The sequence below is a fragment of the Delphinapterus leucas genome, chromosome 17 (genome assembly GCF_059928025.1).
Source record: "Delphinapterus leucas isolate spDelLeu-1000000601 "Yukka" chromosome 17, BTC_Dleu_Yukka2, whole genome shotgun sequence".
Lineage (NCBI taxonomy): Eukaryota > Metazoa > Chordata > Mammalia > Artiodactyla > Monodontidae > Delphinapterus > Delphinapterus leucas.
In genome coordinates, this window is record NC_143145.1 from 38,821,848 (window position 1) to 38,838,625 (window position 16,778).

Below are 16,778 nucleotides of genomic sequence, written 5' to 3' on the forward strand. Positions count from 1 at the left end.
ATTTTATAGTGTCTAATGTTTTTATGCTTCACTGACGATTTTTTCCTTGTTTTAAATTATAATATTTTTTTCTGGTTAAGGATATAGAGATGAATACCTCTTGGTATTCAGTTAGTCATTAAATCTGAAAACACAGATATTTTATTTTTATACTGATTGGAAATGTCTTTGATAACATCATCTATATTTTCCCATAGAAGTTTTTTTTTTTAATCTTACAGTTTTTGTATACAAATCCTATTATTTTGCTAATTCAAATTTACTTTCAATTTCAGAGACTGGTTATCTAATTGGTATTTCTTTTGAAAGTCTTTTACCCTTTTCACCAAGTATTTTTAAAAATATTTATTTATTTATTTGGCTGCACTGGGTCTTAGTTGCGGCACACAGGATCTTTGTTGCCGTGTGCAGGATCTTCGTTGCGGCATGCAGGATCTTTAGTTGGGGCATGCGAACTCTTAGTTGTGGCATGTGGGGTCTAGTTCCCTGACCAGGGATTGAACCTGGGGCCCCTGCATTGGGAGCGTGGCCACTGGACCATCAGGGAAGTCCCTCACCAGTTATTAAACCTTGTGTCATATGGTAGCCCAGGACAAGGAGAAGTGCGCTGCTTTTCAGAGCTGATTTATAATCATTTTCTGTAGATATTTGGCTAAATCAGTTACTCATTTGGCAGTGACTGTGGATTGCCTGGTGAGACAGATGCTTTAAGCTTATATTCTAGATATAATTTTTTTGCCAGTGAATTCACCATTCAGAATTTTAAACAGCATCCTCATAAAGGCGTTTTTTCCATAAGTAATATGGGATGATGTAAAGATCTTGGTTCTTGTTCTCAAACGGTCTTATAGTTCCCACCCTGTGTGATAATAGTTTTCGGTCTCTCTCTACAAATGATCAAATTTGTAAATGTCATTTATTTTTTTGTAGTTTCAAAAGCACTTTCAGAAGCACTTTTATCATATTATTTGATCTTTAAAGAAGATTGAAGATGTGTATATTATTATCTCATTTTGCAGTTGACTGAAATTAAATTAGGAGTGAAGTCATTTACCAAAATTCACAGAACTGGTGAGGAGGGCTTCCCTGGTGGCGCAGTGGTTAAGAATCCACCTGCCAATGCAGGGAACACGGGTTTAAGCCCTGGTCCGGGAAGATCCCACATGCCACAGAGCAGCTAAGCCTGTGCGCCACAACTACTGAGCCTGTGCTCTAGAGCCCGTGTGCCACAACTGCTGAGCCCACGTGCCACAACTACTGAAGCCCGTGTGCCTAGAGCCCATGCTCCGCAACTAGAGAAAGCCAGTGCACAGCAACAAAGACCCAATGCAGCCAAAATTAATTAATTAATATTAAAAAACAAAACACAAAAAAACTGGTGAGGAAACAAGAATAAAACTACGTATTTTACTTTTAAGCTTCCATCCTCCTTCATTAAGACTTTATGCTCACTTTTCAATCAAATATTTATTAGTATTTATAAAAATAAACATCACTGGATTATCAGAATTACATACTTTGATAAGATTATGTTCTCAAAAAGTCTAGTCTTTGCCCCTCTGGGGTGGTACCCAGTGGTTTTCTTTCACCTTATGTAAGCTTCTCATGAGTGCTGGACTAATTAACTGCCTTTAATTAGCTGTCATTGGAGTAGTGACTATTTTTGCTTTGCTCTTATTTTCCTATACTTAATTATAGGTTGGTTTCCATTTTTTATGGATAAGGAACTATTGCTTACCCCAGAACTTACCAGTTTTTACTAAGTTTTAAAGACCTTGCTATAGTCATCTCAGTTACTTTCTGCCACTTTGGTGATCTCTTTCTTCACTATTTTCCTCTCTTTCACTATTTTCCTCTCCTTCACTGAGCTCCAGTCACACTGATCTTCTTTCACATTTTTTATTATTTTAACATGCCAATGACCTTTCCTTATGCAGGGCCTTTGCATGTGCCATTCCCACTGCTTGAAACATTCTTCTTCCTTAGAACTCTTTGAATGAGTAGGTTCTCGTCTTTCAGGCCTCAGCTTTAACTATTATATACTGCTAAAAATTAGCAGTTTAAAACAACATACATTTATTATTTCATGGTATCTGTAGATCAGTATTTCAGGAGTGGCTTAGTTGGATGATTTTGGCTCAGAGTCTCTTCTGAGGTTGAGGTTTAAGTGTTGGTCAGAGCTGCAGTCATCTGAAGGCTTGACAAGGAATGCAGTTCCCAGGTAGCTCACTCATATGGCTGTTCGCAGGCTGTCTCAGCTCCTGGCCATCTGGGCCACTCCATAGGACTATTTGAGAGTCTTCACAGTCTGGCAACTGGCTTTTCTTGGAGTGAGTGAGCCAAGAGTGAGAACAAAGAGGACATCTCAGTGCATTTTATGACATCAGGAGTTGCACACTGTAAATTCTGCCACATTCTATTTGTTAAAAGAAGCTACTGGTCATAGAAAATGGTGGAGTAGGGAAATCTAAGAATCAGTGGCTCCACAGAAGCAACCATTAAGTTGGCAGAAACTGACAAGTCAAGCTTTTCAGAACACTGGAGTCTAATAAAAAACTTATAGCAACCAGGGGAGTGCTTAATGAAGAAGCTTAAGAATGTTAAGTTTTGGTAAGAAAGTGTTGTGGCATTTTTGCTTTACATGCCTGCCATCCCCAATTTTTTAGCTCAGTGGCAGCCATGGGAACAGAGGTGGAGGTTGGGGGCAGGGGAGAGGAGTAAGAACCTTACTTTCAAAAAATTGTGCTTTTGCATTTTGAGCTATCTGGCAGTTCCCTGTGGGGCTGGCACAGAGGCTTGCCTTTGTTTTGATCCCCTTAAGGTGGAGCAACTTCCTAGATGGTGTCTGTCCAAAACATCTAAATCTTCTAGAGTTAGTAAACAAGTTTAGCAAAGTTGCAGGGTACAAGATCAGCATACAAAAATCCATTATGTTTTTATGCACCAGCAAGGAACAATGCAAAAAGGAATTTAAGAAAACAGTTCCATTTACAATAGCATCCAAGAGAATGGAATACCTAAGAATAAATTTAGCCAAGGAGGTGAAAGAATTGTACAGTGAAAAATACAACACATTGCTGAAAGAATACCTAAATCAGTGGAAAAACATCCCATGTTCATTGATTGGAAGACTTAATATTGTTTAAATGGCAGTACTCCCCAAAGTGACTCACATATTCATCCAATCCCTATGGTCTTTTTTTGCAAAAAGGAAAAGCCAATCTTCAAATTTGTATGGAGGAAGGGGCCCCAAGTAGCTAAAACAATATTGGAAAAGAACAAAGTTGGAGGATTCACTTTCCAATTTCGGAATGTAATACAAAGCTACAGTAATTAAATCAATGTGGTTCTGGCATGAGGATTGACATATAAATCAATGGAATAGAATTGAGAGTCCAGAAATACACCCATACATCTATGACCAATTAATTTTCAATGAAAGTGTGGAGACCATTCAATGGAAAAAGAGAGGTCTTTTTAATGGATGGCGCTGAGACAGCTGGATAGCCACATGTTAAAAGCGTGAGGTTGGACCCTTACCTCTTATCACATACAAATGACCTTTTAATATAAGGTCTAATTGGATGAATCAGTGACCAAAATATAAGAGCTAAAAGTTTATCACTTTTCATGCTGTTACTAACACTCTTGAATGCTTCTAGCTTCTGCCCACTGCCCCGTCCCAAAGCCATCCCATTGTTTTAGGTATGTGTTACATAGTCTAGCGCACATTCAAGGTGTGGGTGAATTAGGTTCTACCTTTTGAAGGGAAGACTGTCAAAATATTGTGGACAGATTTAAAAATCGCATCAGGTTTTTATGATTTCTTAGTTTTCAAATAAGCATTTATACTCTCTGGAACCAAGCTAGTGTTTCTGGATGAAACTATTATGTTGTTTTTTGTTGTTTTAATTGAAATTGTAAGAAAAAATTAAGTCTTGACAGAGTCACACACTTTGAGCAGTGTCCACACTCTTTGCTTTAGATTATGTTCTCAGGCAGTAGTTTTTATCTTGAGGTCATTTTGTCATTTGTGCTCTGAATATAAATAAATATGCATATGCACAGACACATGCAATTTATAAGAACAATGAGATATGCAGAGTGGATCTGAAGCCCTCCTACAGTAAGAGTATGTTTCTATATTGCCATTCGTTTTTATCAGATTTTTAAATCAGTAGTCATGTTCTCTCAGAAACTTTTATTCACACTGAAGGCTGAAAATCTTACATAGAGTTTGTCTTCATACTGTTCATTCCTTTGGTATTCTCTTGCAAATTGACTTAAAATTGGATTACATATACAGTTTTAAAGTAAAACAGTCAAATTCTCATAGCTACATGTCTCTTAATGTTCATGGCCAAATTGTCATTAAAGTGATACTCTATTTTTCATAAGAGTCAAACATTTTCATAAAATTTGCATTTATTTCTGACCAAGTCAGTACAAAGTTGGACATAGTTTGTCTATATAAACTGTAGGCATACAGGACTTTCTCTTGTTCTCATTCAGATTATACTAATATATCTGTAGCATTCAAGGTGTGAGCATGCATTCTGGTAATTTATTAATTATACAATAAACAATACATCCCTATGTAGTTCTTCTTTAATTTATTATTATTATTTTTTTGGCTGCATTGGGTCTTTGTTGCTGTGCACGGGCTTTCTCTAGTTGCAGAGCATGAGCTCTAGGCACACGGGCTTCAGTAGTTGTGGCACGTGGGCTCAGTAGTTGTGGCACACAGGCTCTAGAGCACAGGCTCGGTAGTTGTGGTGCACGGGCTTAGTTGCTCCACGGTATGTGGGATCTTCCTGGACCAGGGATCGAACCTGTGTCCCCTGCATTGGATTCTGAACCACTGTGCCACCAGGGAAATCCCCCCTATGTAGCTCTTAAACTCTAATTCATCATTGATTTTTAAAAGATTAGTTTTAAGTTATCTGGTATGGCTTATTAAAATATTATATAGGCACTTATGTTTAAATATTTACACAGTACAAGTTACTGCTTGCTGATTTTAAATAAAAAGGCAAACACTCCACACATGGTACACTGAATGATTATTTAAAAGTGTAATGGATGATGTTAATAAATTGAATTTATAAGGCATAGAATGCACTATTGACAAGTGGTCATTTTTAAAGTAGATTAGAAGATTGATAAGGAGTTTGCAAGAATTGCTTTGTACTGGAGCTCAGGTGTTTCCCATGTCAATCACAATGTTAATTTAAGTAAAATACAAGGAGCTGAAAGATGTGGGAGAATGTTAAAGTAAGTAAAATGTTGAGCAAAAAGTGGGATACTTCTTGATGGTAGGCTTGCTTGAGAGCTTTTCACTTTTTTTTTTTTGAGAGCTTTTCACTTTTATGCATGTAATAGGCCTTTTATTTTCACTTTCAAAGGTGTCATTTTATTTCATATTAATTTAGTAATGATTCAAAGAAAAAGGTTTTGTCTACTAACTGGCTTTAGACCATGTTTTAGAGCTTCTGTCTTTGGAAAAGAAATGAGGACTTTCTGGTGATTTCTTTTCTGAACTTTTCTGGTCTGAACTCTAAACTTGTCAGGCTGCTGTCCTTAATGTCTGAGGGATGGCATATCCCCTCCAGTTGTGATTCACTGAAACAGTAATTCTTAGCATGGGTGTCGGGAGAAATGCCAGGGTGCTTGGGAAAATCCACATCCCTACAGGTGGTGAGATAGCCTCCAGGTGAGTAGTCTCAGAATCTTCCATCTTCCCCCTACCCCTGTTTAATAAAGGAACTTCAAATCAATCTCTCTCTTGAGAATCTTTTAAACTGATAAATAATAGAACAGCATCAGAATCTGCCCAAGTCAGTCCAGAAGCTTCTAACGTATCTAATTGGTGAAATTTGGGGGGTGGGGAGGGTAGAATTTATCTAAGAGCAGGACAGACCGCTTGGACTAAAATCCTGATTCTGTTCCCAAATAACTGTCATGGGCCAAGTTACTTAACCTCTCTGCTTCAATTTCACTATCTGTAAAAAGGGGCTAGTGATAGATCATACTTCATAGAGTTGTTATGGGGATGTAATAAAAAATATGTATATCTTCACACTTAGAACAGTTTATCACACATAATATGCTCGATAAAGTTTAGCTTCAGTTTTATTAGTGCTACTACTTATATCACCACTGCTGCTATTATTTTAACATTTTGTCTGGGTGTTTTGTTTTTGTTATTATTTTGTTTGTTTAGTTTTTGGTTTCTTTGATGATAATTGTTCCTGCTGCTGGTTTTGCTACTCTAAGGGCCACCAAAATAACATCACTTACCAGACTTGAACCAGTATTTTGAAAATGTCTTTTTAACTGTTTTAAAACAAATTTTAAATGGTCAAATGTGCTTGGAAGAACTGGTAGAGATTTTTATAAACTACTTTAAGCTTAAAACCAGTAAAGATAATTTTAAAATTTATTCTCAGTCCTTTACTTCTTAAAAAGTAAATTAGATTTAGTAAGGAACATTTATATTTGAGATAACATTATTAATCACAAACTGAAATTCTTTAAAAGAACTACTTGTTATCTCTCATTCTCCCCATATAATTAAAACACAATTCTAAAAAAATCCCTCTCAGTGTTTAGATAGCTGTGAGTATGTAAACATCATAATATATTATGATTACATATTTTTTATGTTTGTGATTTCTGGAACGAGTAGTTGTCACGGTTTTTGTTACTGCTGTTTGTTGCTGTTAATTTTTCTGTGTACCTATCACGAATTTGTTCTGAAACGCCACATTCCCGGACTCTCTGCAGAGGCTGTAAAGGCCTCTGTGTATGGTCAAACACAAATAATTGTTTAGTGTCATACTTTATTCTTGACTAGTTCTTTCTCTCCCTCTATCTTCCTGTAATCTGAATGCTGACTTTCTGGAGTCTTGAACAGCTCTTCTCCTAAGACATCACCCCCCAGCCCCCCTTCAGCATCATCCTGCAAATTTCCTTTCCTCTCTTCTCTAATGGATCCTATGGTTTCTGGATCTTGTCTTTCTTGTTTTGCTTCCTTACTTTGATGGACTTTATCTCCCAGGAGCTTCCAGACATTAGCAGGTTTTTTCACAACTTGTATATCTGACCATGTCTTTATTCTATCTTTACTGTTGATTGATTGAGTATAAAATTCTGGATTGAAAATAATGTTCCCTTAAAAATTTGAAGGCCTTGCTCTATTTCTTAACTTAGTAGTAAGGATGATGAGAAGCCGGATGACATTCAGATACCTAATCCTTTGAATGTTTTATAGATCTTCACTTTCTGTTATTTAAAACTTTCATGGAATGTGCCTTGGTGTAGATCTTTTTTTTTTTTTTTTTTTTTTTTGCAGTACACAGGACTCTCACTGTTGTGGCCCCTCCCGCTGCGGAGCACAGGCTTCGGATGCGCAGGCCCAGTGGCCATGGCTCACGGGCCCAGCTGCTCCGCGGCATGTGGGATCCTCCCAGACTGGGGCACAAACCCGTGTCCCCTGCATCGGCAGGTGGACTCTCAACCACTGAGCCACCAGGGAAGCCCGGTGTAGATCTTTTTCCATTCATTGTGTGGAGTGCCTTTTGGCTCTTTCAATTTGGAAATGCCCCTTAATTCTGTGTTATTTTAGTTTTAAAATTTTTTATTGGAGTATAGTTGATTTACAAGGTTGTATTAGTTTCAGCTGTACAGCAAAATGAATCAGTTATACGTATACATATATCCACTCCTTTTTAGATTCTTTTCCCATAGGTCATTACAGAGTATTGAGTAGAATTACCTGTGCTGTACAGTAGGTCCTTATTAGTTATGTTTTGTATATAACAGTGTGTATATGTCAATCCCAATCTCCTAATTTATCCCTCCCTCCCCTTTCCCCCCGGTAACCATAAGTTTGTTTTCTACATCTGTGACTCCATTTCTGTTGTGTAAATAAGTTCATTTGTACCATTTTTTTTTAGATTCCACATATAAGCAATATCATATGATATTTGTCTTTATCTGACTTCACTCAGCATGAGAATCCCTAGGTCCATCCATGTTGCTGCAAATGGCATAATTTCCTTCTTTTTTATGGCTAAGTAATATTCCAGTGTATATATGTACCACATCTTCTTTAGTCACTCCTCTGTGGATGTTAAGGTTGCTTCCATGTCTTGGACATTAAGGTTGCTTCCATGTCTTGACTATTGTAAATAGTGCTTCAGTGAACATAGGGGCGCATGTATCTTTTCAAATTATGGTTTTCTTCAGATATATGCCCAGGAGTGGGATTGCTGGATCATATGGTAGTTCTGTATTTAGTTTTTTAATGAACTTCCATACTGTTCTCCATAGTGGCTGTACCAATTTACATTTCCACCAACAGAGTAGGAGGGTTTCCTTTTCTTCACACCCTCTCCAGCATTTATTGTTCGTAGATTTTTTGTTCTTTTCTTTTTTTTTTTTTTTTGCAGTATGCGGACCTCTCACTGTTGTGGCCTCTCCCGTTGCAGAGCACGATGAAGTGCCTTTGTTAGATGCTGATGAAGTGCTTTCACTACATGGAGGGTTTTGTTTTTGCTTTTTAAATTAGTGTTTCTAATCACAAATGTGACATCTACACGTGATTTTTAAAATCTACAAAGAGCGCATAATAAAAAGAATCTTTGGCACCCTAGATCTTCATTTTCACAGCCTCCCTCCTGGGAAGCAACCATGATCATTAATTTCTTATGTATCTTTGTGGAAATCGTTTATGTATAAACATCTCCTTTCTTCACCCTTTTTTGCACACACAGGAGCATACCATACAGACCTTGCTTTGTATCTTGAGATTGTACCATATTTGGCACATTTAGATCTATCTCATTCTTTTCCACGGCTCCGTGTTTTACAATTATGTGGTTGAACCATGGTTTATTTAACCCGTCCACTAATGATAGATATTAAATATGTTGCCAGTCAATACACAGTGCTGATTTGAATATTCTTGTCTTTGAAAACATGCAAGTATTACTTACAGGAGATGCTCCTCAAGGTGGAATTTCTGTGCCCCAGAAAGAAATTTAAACAGGGGAGTGGTGTGAACAAGCTGGCCTTTTATTTTTATTTATTTATTTATTTTTGCGGTACGCAGGCCTCTCATTGTTGTGGCCTCTCCCGTTGCAGAGCACAGGCTCTGGACGCGCAGGCTCTGCGGCCATGGCTCACGGGCCCAGCCGCTCCATGGCATGTGGGATCTTCCCGGACTGGGGCACGAACCTACGTCCCCTGCATCAGCAGGCGGACTCTCAACCACTGCGCCACCAAGGAAGCCCTGTTCATAGATTTTTTGATGTGTGAGGTGATACCTCATTGTCATTTTGATTTACATTTCTCTAATAATTAGTGATGTTGAGCAACTTTTCATGTGCTTTTTAGCCACCTGTATGTCTTCTTTGGAGAAATGTCTATTTAGATCTTCTGCCTATTTTTTGATTTTTTTTTTTTTAATATATTGAGCTGCATTAGCTGTGTGTATATTTTGGAGGTTAATCCCTTGTCAGTCACTTCATTTGCAAATATTTTCTCCCATTCTGTGGGTTGTCTTTTTGTTTTGTTTATGATTTCCTTTGCTGTGCAAAAGTTTTAAGTTTCATTAGGTTCCATTTGTTTATTTTTGTTTTTATTTTCATTACTCTAGGAGGTGGATCAAAAAAGATATTGCTGCGATTTATGTCAGAGTATTCTGCCTATGTTTTCCTCTAAGAGTTTTATAGTATCCGTTCTTACATTTAGGTCTTTAATCCATTCTGAGTTTATTTTTGTGTATGGTGTTAGGAAGTGTTCTAACTTCATTTTTTTTTACATGTAGCTGTCCAGTTTTCCCAGCACACTTATTGAAGAGGCTGTCATTTCTCCATTGTATATTCTTACCTCCTTTGTCAAAGATTAGGTGACCATAGGTGCGTGGGTTTATCTCTGGACTTTCTGTACTGTTCCACTGATACATATTTATGTTTTTGTGCCAGTACCAAACTGTTTTGATTACCGTAGCTTTGTAGTATAGTCTGAAGTCAGGGAGCCTGATTCCTCCAGCTCCGTTTTTCTTTCTCAAGATTGCTTTGGCCATTTGGGGTCTTTTGTGTCTCCATACAAATTGTAAAATTTTTTGTTCTGATTCTGTGAAAAATGCCATTGGTAATTTGATAGGTATTGCATTGAATCTGTAGATTGCTTTAGGTAGTATAAGATTCTTCCAATCTAAGAACATGGTATATCTCTCCATCCTTTTGTGTCATCTTTGATTTCTTTCATCAGTATCTTATAATTTTCTGAGTACAGGTCTTTTGCCTCCTTAGGTAGGTTTATTCCTAGGTATTTTATTCTTTTTGTTACAGTGGTAAATGGGAGTTTCCTTAATTTCTCTTTCAGATTTTCATCGTTAGTGTATAGGAATACAAGAGATTTCTGTGCATTAATTTTGTATCCTGCTACTTTACCAAATTCATTGATGAGCTCTAGTAGTTTTCTGGTAGCATCTTTAGGATTCTCTATGTATAGTATCATGTCATCTGCAAACAGTGACAGTTTTACTACTTCTTTTCTAATTTGGATTCCTTTTATTTCTTTTTCTTGTCTGATTCATGTGGCTAGAACTTCCAAAACTGTGTTGAATAAAAGTGGCAAGAGTGGACAACCTTGCCTTGTTCCTGATCTTAGAGGGAATGCATTCAGTTTTTCACCATTAAGAATGATGTTAGTTGTGGGTTTGTCATATATGGCCCTTATTATATTGAGGTAGTTTCCCTCTATGCCCACTTTCTGCAGAGTTTTTAATCATAAGTGGGAGTTGAATTTTATCAAAAGCTTTTTCTGCATTTATTGAGAGGATCATATGGTTTTTATTCTTCAGTTTGTTAATGTGGTGTATCACGTTGATTGCTTTGCATATATTGAAGAATCCTTGCATCCATGGGATAAATCCCACTTGATCATGGTGTATGATCCTTTTAATGTGTTGTTGGGTTAGCTTTGCTAGTATTTTGTTGAGGATTTTTGCATCTGTGTTCATCAGTGATATTGGCCTGTAGTTTTCTTTTTTTGTGTGTGGTATCTTTGTCTGGTTTTGGTATCAGGGTGATGGTGGTCTCAGAACGAGCTTGTGAGTGTTCCTTCCTCTGCAGTATTTTGGAAGAGTTTGAGAAGCATAGGTGTTAGCTCTTCTCTAAATGTTTGATAGAATTCACCTGTGAAGCTGTCTGGTCAAGGACTTTTGTTAGTTGGGAGTTTTTAAATCACAGTTTCAATTTCATTACTTGTGATTGGTTTGTTCTTATTTTCTGTTTCTTCCTGGTTCAGTCTTGGAGGGTTGAACCTTTCTAAGAATTAGTCCATGTTTTCTAGGTTGTTTGTGGCTTATTGTTGCTTGTAGTAGTTTCCTGTAAGCCTTTGTATTTCTTTGGTGTCAGTTTTAACTTTTCCTTTTTCATTTCTAATTTTATTGATTTGAGCCCTCTCCTTTTTTTTTCCTGATGAGTCTGGCTAAAGGTTTATCAATTTTGTTTATCTTTTCAGAGAACCAGCTTTTAGTTTTGATCTTTTCTGTCGTTTTCTTCATCACTATTTCATGTATTTTTGCTCTTATCTTTATGATTTCTTTCTTTCTACTAACTTTGGGTTTTGTTTGTTCTTCTTTCTCTGGTTGCTTTAGGTGTAAGGTTAGGTTGTTTATTTAAGAGTTTTCTTGTTTCCTGAGGTAAGATCAATTCTGTGTAATTTTATATTTGCTATTTCTTAATAACTTCTTCTCTTTTCTCTCTCTCCCTCACTTTCTGTCTCCCCCTTTCTCTCTCACCTCCCCCCCATCTTTCTCTCTTACTCTCCTTTTATTTCCTTGTTAAACCTCTTAGATTTATCTTTCAATGATCTTATCTTCTCTGTTTTTTTATTTTTCTCTTCCTTTTTTTTGTTCCTTCTTGGAGGTCTCTCTAAGTTTATCTTCTAACCCTTGTATTTTTTTCCATAGCTAATATTTAATTTCCCAAATATCCTTCTCTTCCTCATTGTTGTTATATTATCATTATTACTTTGAGTTTTCTTTTTCTCTCTTCCTTGTCTCTGTTTCCTTCGTGTTTATTTTGATCTCTAACTTTTCACTTTATGGGTTTTCTTGAAGAATCTAATGATTGTATTTGAGAGAAACACTAAAATTGCCTATTGGAAACTCTGTGTAAGAGTAGAATTAGTTGACTTGTGAACCTTACTGTAAAAGACGTTACGACCCACTGCTCTGGGGCCTGAATTTGCTTGCCTCTTGTGAGTTCTCTCCTTACAAGCTTAAGTTTTGGGTTTCTTTGGTCTGCTGAGATAGCTACTACTTACATATATTTATGTGATTTCTAGCTTCCAGTTTTTTCTTCTAGCTTCCAAATTTTTTGACATCTCCTGTTTGCTGTTGTCTCCTCCTCCATGCTTTTTGTCTTTATGAGTTTATTTCTTTTCTGTGCCTTTATTGTAATTTTGTACAATAAAAATTGTATTTTTTGAGGGTTTTTGCTGGAATCAGCATAAACCCATGTGTTCAATCCTCCATTTTAATGGAAACTTTTGCCATTTGTCTTTTCTTGGGTGTTCTGAAATTGTCATTTTAAATATTGAGTTGTTAATGTGATGATAGTCAAATAAATCTATAAAACCTCATATGTTATAATGATTAAAAACTCCCTGAGCACTCATAAAGTTTTACAATTAAAAGGAAAATTTTGATCTGTTCAATTATAGTTTATTCTGGACATTTTGTAAATGAAAATGATCCAAGAAGGGAAGGGAAAACTTCTAAAAGATACATTACAAGAAATCTAGGAATTTAAGGCAAGTCATACCAAATTAGTAGTTGATGAGAATAAAAGTAAATGTACACCTGAAACTAGCACAATATATTGTAAGTCAGCTATACTTCAATTTAAAAAAAAGGAAATGGACATTTCTGTTTTTCTCAACCACTGTTTTATAAAATAATTTTCTTTAAATGGTGGAACAAAGGTACAATCTTGAGCCTTCCAGCCATACGAGGACAATTGTAGACTATTGAGCCATTATTTGATTGATTCTGTGCTTGCCTTACACCTACATCTGTGTAGTTAAGGTTGTTGCTTTGTAACCTCCCTTTATATTCATTTGTAACTCATCTTGGTTACCTTTGGCCCATGAAACTTGGCTGATCCTTCTTTTGGAATTTGCTCCAATTTGGTGGATTCATTTGGACAATACCTGCTATTTATGGTACTGGGGACTGGCCACCTTTTTAGGATATGGCAGAAGATTTTGAATGGCTATTTTGATATAGTAGTCGTTTTCATTTGAGACTTTTTCCCCATTCCTTTTTTCCTTTTTTTGATTGTTTCAAAGATAAATGGTCTTTTCAGCATCATGGGAGGTCTGCATTGCCAAGTTTTACTTCTACATTTATTTTTAGTTTAAGAATACAGAGAGCTTGTATTCTTTGATGGCCTTTTTGTTAGCTGTCTTTAGTCTCCATCGTTGATTGGTCCTTTCCCGATGACTGGCCTAATATGACACAGAGCCAGTTTGGCACTGGACCATTGAAAATTTAATAGTGCTAAATTTTGAAATAATATAGATCAAATTCTTTCCCTGATTTTGAAATTCTAGAGCTGTAAATTCACCATATTGAGTTGCTGCATTGTCGAAGATACTTATATTTGATATTCAGTATTAATACTTGAACCCATTGTAGAACCTGCTTTTTTTCATTTTGAGTGAGTGCAGTTTTCAGAGAATTTATGGGTAATACCAATATCAGCTTATAATTTTTCCAAACTTAATTTACTTCTACATAATTCAACTTACTACAGTTGGAGAAAAACTTGAGACCTAAAATTATGTTGACATTTCCATCAACTCTCACTGTGACTTTTGAAAAGGAAACACTATATGATAACTATTTCAAGGTACGTTGTTTTAAAATTTTTTGGTGCTGTACACCTGTGCCCTGGGTAAGTAACTATTATAAACAAACTTCTTTAAATATTTTTTATTCAAGAAAGGTATGGGACATGATTGGAACTAGTGCCTTATGAATTTGATTTTATACCTATTATAGAGAAAGCTTGTCTGATGAGAATACATCTTGACAAATTGACATGTTTTGATCGGTGCTGAGGTAATTGTACAGATTTTTAAAATTAAACAAATTGTAAACAGAGATTTCTGCAGCAGGTTAATCCCAATATCAAGGTTTTTGTGCTAGTTTAAGCATTGCTAAACATGGCAAAGATCTTCTTTTTGGGGCATTTCTCAGCATGTGATATAAATTTGGTGCTGAGTTGGGTCAACTGTATTACATAGTAAGAAAGAATTCGTTTTCCGGATGTCAGTGGAAGATATTCCCAAATCCTTAGTGTGAGTTGATTAAAAAGCATAAATATATTTGTTCATATTTACTGTAAATACCTAAATTATCTATAGAAAGACTATTTTTTAAAGAGTATCTACTAATGGTGTTGCTCTTTCTATTCAAAACAACTTTCTACAAATACGACATTTTGTTTTACCAAGGAGCATTCATAGTAGGGTATAAAGCAAATCTATGTGTATTTTTTCTGCCATGTAAGAGTTTAAAAAATCTTATCCAATAAAGCATGCCTTTTTAAAAATAAGATGTGCTTCAGGGCATTCTCTCTCTCTTTTTTTTAAGCATGTATGTGCTGAAATTTGCTAAATATTTTTAAAATATCTTTTTCTGAAAAGAGATTCCAACAGATTTTTTGGTTAAGCGATGGAGTACAGAGCACTGTTCTTGTCAATACAAAAAATTATATACATGAATCACTAAAAGTCTGGTATTTTAGTTATTGCTAATGGAAAAATGATTCCTTGGGATTTGTAATGTTTAATATAATGTGTAGAATATTCAGCAAATGGCTATGTCACTTGATCTCTCTCTTTATACATTTGAACAACCTATCTACTTCTGGAGGGGAAAAGAAAAGCCAATAGTGCTTGGTTTTTACTCTGAGAAATTTCTGACTTAATTGATATAAGCTGAAGCCCAGGCATCAGAATTTTTTCAAAGCTCCCTAGCTGATTCTAATGTAGATGAGGACCACTGACCTGTAGATTCTCGTGTTGGGCTTTGTGACATAAACATTTATTTAGTAAATATAAATTCAAACAAATGAATTTCTTCCATTTTCTTTTTCTGAAGTAACTTTTAATTTTTGAATACGTTTATATTTACAGAAGAATTGTGAAAATAGTACAGAGAGTTTCCATATACCCACATCCAATTTCCCCTATTAAAATCTTATGTTAGTATGGTACAGTTGTTACAATTAATGAATCAGTATTAATAAGTGTTTTCAACTAAGGTCTATACTTTATCCAGATTTACTTAGTTTTTACCTAGTGTCCTTCTTCTGTTTCAGGACCCATCTAGGATACCACATTTACATTTAGTCACCATGTCTCCTTAGGCTCCTCTTGATGTCACAGTTTCGCAGATTATCCTTGTTTTTGATGTCCTTGAGAACTTTGAGAAATGCTGGTTAGGTGTTTTGTAGAATGTCCCTCAACTGGGATTTATTTGATATTTTTTCTTATGATGACACTGAGGTTATTGGGTTTTGGGAGAGAGACTACAGAAGTAAAGGCTAGTCTCATCACATTTATATCAAGAGTATTAAAGGAAAAACTCATTTCCTCTACTTACAACACTTCTGACACCAAATGTGTGGATTTTCCACACCAAGCGATTCTCCAGTTTACCAATTGGGTGTCTTACAGTTTAATTCATTCTGACACTGACTATCTGGAGTTAGCACAGACCCTGCAGGTTAAGGACTCAGTCTCACAAACTTGTCCCCTCCCTCACTTCAGATGCTCGTCACAAGTCTGGGTCTCCCATACTTTGACCAACTGGCTATAAAGCAGGGGTTCCACAGTTCCCTCCTCAGTTTCATTAATTCTCTAGAATAGCTCACAGAACTCAGGAAAATACTTTACTATTTCCAATATGGGATACAACTCAGGAACAGACCAATGGAAGAGATGCATAGGGTAAGGTATGAGGAAGATGTGTGGAGCTTCCATGCCCTCTCCAGGCATGCCAGTCTCCTAGCACCTTGATCTATTCACCAACCTGGGAGCTCTCCAAAACCCTTCTTTTAGGGGTTTTATGGAGGTTCCTTTACAGAGATATGATTGATTAAATCATTGGCCATTGGTGATTAACTCAATCCCTAACTCTTTTCCCCTTCCTGGAGGTCAGGAGGGTAGGCCTAAAAGTTCCAACCCTCTGATCACATGGTTGGTTCCTCTGGCAACCAGCCCTCATCCTCCAGGAGTCACCTTTTTAGCATACAGCCAGACATGGCTGAAAGGGGCTTATTATGAATAAGAAAACATGCTCCTCCCACACATATCACTCAGGAAATTGTAAGGGTTTTAGAAGTACTGTGCCAGGAACTGGGGACAGATAAAACCTGTATTTCTTCTTATATCACAATATCACAGATGCATTTTGTTAACATGACTTATCATTGTCAGTGTTACCCATGATCGCGTGGCTGATGTAGTGTTTGTCAGGTTTCTTCACAACAAAATTACTCTTTTCTCCTTTCCATACTGTTTCTTTGGAAGGAAATCATAATACACAGCCCACACTTGAGGAGTGGGAAGTTATGTAGGAATTCTTCTACACAGGATATTTGTCTATTTTCTCCACTTATTTATTCAGTCATATATATCTCACTGACTCATGGTTATTTAGTTTACACTTTGGGTTATAATCCAATCCT

General features: G+C 36.3%; 1 protein-coding gene across 2 annotated transcripts in view; it reads left to right on the top strand.

The window, feature by feature from the left end:
* The window catches only part of STK3 (serine/threonine kinase 3), a 324,808-nt gene that overhangs the window by 200,534 nt on the left and 107,496 nt on the right, over positions 1-16,778 (top strand). The window lies entirely within an intron of this gene.